Source organism: Argopecten irradians, chromosome 13, assembly GCF_041381155.1.
Source record: "Argopecten irradians isolate NY chromosome 13, Ai_NY, whole genome shotgun sequence".
NCBI lineage: Eukaryota > Metazoa > Mollusca > Bivalvia > Pectinida > Pectinidae > Argopecten > Argopecten irradians.
Genome location: NC_091146.1, coordinates 29,141,469 through 29,144,213, shown reverse-complemented (window position 1 = coordinate 29,144,213; position 2,745 = coordinate 29,141,469).

Sequence of the window (2,745 nt, the reverse complement as noted above, 5' to 3'; positions counted from 1 at the left end):
TGCTTTGATGTTTTGCCTCTTTGTTGTACTCCTTCCAGCTTTATCGATACTCGTTTTCATCACGTAGTCGTCCAGTAAATTCGCAAATGCGATATATTTGCATATGTAACTAGTGGTAATCGACCTGGAGCGTCTCGCATTTGCTGTGCTTGACAGGAAATCCATTGTGACGTCATGATCCATTGTGACGTCATGATCCATTGTGACGTCATGATATGACGTTTTTAAATAACTATGTGTTGTCAGGGTTCGAGAACATTTGGACAAATGGCGTTCTCTGCTGTTGGACTCTTTTGAAGGTGTGTGGGTTTTTCTTTTTTTTTTTAATTTGGTTGGAATTTCTTAACTTAAAATTACTCATAGGAAAGCACTTCAGATGTTAAGGAGCCTTCTTTAAATTTGTTATACTCGAGAGAATGATACGGAGGATTAAAGTAAAGAAATTCCTTAAAGTTTGGGAATGTAAGTGAAACTGATCGAATGCCGCTGGTTAGGACGACATCGCCTGTGTCGTGTAAATTATATATGTGGTGTGACAAATAACAGCATATCGATGTTGTGTCTCCTTGTAATATTGAAATCTTTACCATTTTATTGTTTGTTATACATAAAACATACTTTAATATACCAAATTTATAGTTCTGGGTCACCGTATTCTGACAATGGGTAAGTCATTTGTCCTTTTCCCGTTATCCTGAGCACCAAGCGATAGCAATATCCGTTATCCTGAGCACCAAGCGATGGCAATATCGTGGATTTTGTTTCGTCTGTTTTACATTAGGGTGTCAAATATGACGCACAGTGCCATTTACATGACAATGGAGTATACTCTGACCATCCATCGAATCTAAAATACGCACCATAGTGAACACGACATGTCCATTTATAGTTTTAGGGATGGTGGATAGCATTTAGATTATTATATTAATAACTGCATACTAAGACGTCAGTTAAAGAATAGACATGGAACATACACCAGTTATAATGGAGGAGTGTGATTACCCATTGAAAACAAATGTATTAATGTCACAAGATTCACATTGGTAAAACAGACACTCTAGCTATGGACAGTTTTTGAAGTAGCTGGTGAACAACCAACGACGAGCATTCAGTACCTGGCAACTGACCCAAACTGGATTCGATCTTACGACACAACAGTAAAGGATTTTCGAAATAGTGTGAGAAAACCACGCGATCAATATAATAGTACAGAATGTCCCAAAAAACATGTCCCAACTGTGACAGGTAATAACTTTTGCAATACTAATATTTTTTTATGAAAATTCAAAATTATCTGGAAAGCAGGAGAAACCAAATTTAACACAATTGGGTACAAATGTACATATTACATCAACAATTCTGTGATGACGTCATAATAAAAATGAAGACATCATCGATGATGTCACATTTTGATGACTTTCTAGCACCATAAAGATTCAGGCTGAAGATATTGAACTCTACAATGCGGTTGGAAAATCTCCTACTTTAGTAAATGAAATGTAACCCAGGTATGCAGTCCATCTCCAAGAGGTAGATTAATGCTAGGTTTACACTATGTTCCCGGCGACCACGGTAGCCCCGTTTGCCCGAAACGTGGTGCGCCGTGGAATTTTGGCTATGTTTGTCTCTGTATTCAAGTTAAGCTGGTCTTGTGAAGTTTTGCCACGGTCTTTTACGGATTACGTGGTGGACCGTGGGTATAGGGAAAAGTGCTGTTCCCGGAGGTTAAAGGTACACTACGGCTTAAGCACGGTCTATCAAGGATACCACTACGTTCTCTCTAGGCCTGTTACGATCTGATGAGGTCTGCTACGTTTTACACGTTTTGATCAAGCTCCGATACGTTTTTCACGGTCCGCCAAGGCTTACTAGGGATGAAAGTCTGATGCCGGGCTTTTTTTGAGCAAATGAAACAATATTTATTGCCGAAAATGTCATTTCAAACACGTTTTAATTACAAAATTATAATTATTATAGCCAAGTGTTTCTTCGCAAATATTTTTTTTTCTGTAATGGTTCTCACTTAATCTGCCTTTTGCAATAATATCTTTGGTGTAATTTGATGGTTTAAATGTGTTTGATAATGACTTTTTCTATTTATTAATACAAATAACTCCATGAAGTAGCAAATATGTACCAGGCCAGGCAATAATACTCCATCATATATTGCTTGTAACGTAAGACCGTAATAAGACGCAACACGCCGTATCACGTCGGACTTTCAACCGCTACTAGCCGTGATGTGCCTTGACAGTACGCATCGAAACGGCTATCATCCACCTTGGTTTGCCGTCAAAACCTTGACAAACCTGGACAAAACGTGCAGCCAATCTGCATCAATCGTGGGAAAACGTGGAAAAAAATCAACAGAACGTCACAAAACTTGAAATCACCGTGAGATTCCGGGGAACGTGCTTGCTGCCCGTTCCACCACGGACCGTCTGGAAGTTTTGTTACGGCCTCGTACGCACTGTTACGGTTTGTTACGTCAATCCCGTTTTATTACGTCCTGTTGCGTTCACCATCTGTACCGTGACTGCCGTGGCAAATTTTTTGACAGTTTAAAAATCTGGCACGGCATCCACGGTATTCACGACCGCCTACGTTTGTCTATCACGTCCTTCTGCGCTGTCTCGCGGTCACCACGTTTTGTCCACGGTTGTCTGAAACGGGGCTGCCGTTGCCGCCGGGAACATAGTGTAAACCTAGCATTACAGAATTGTGAGGTGGTGAGGAATTTCAGGG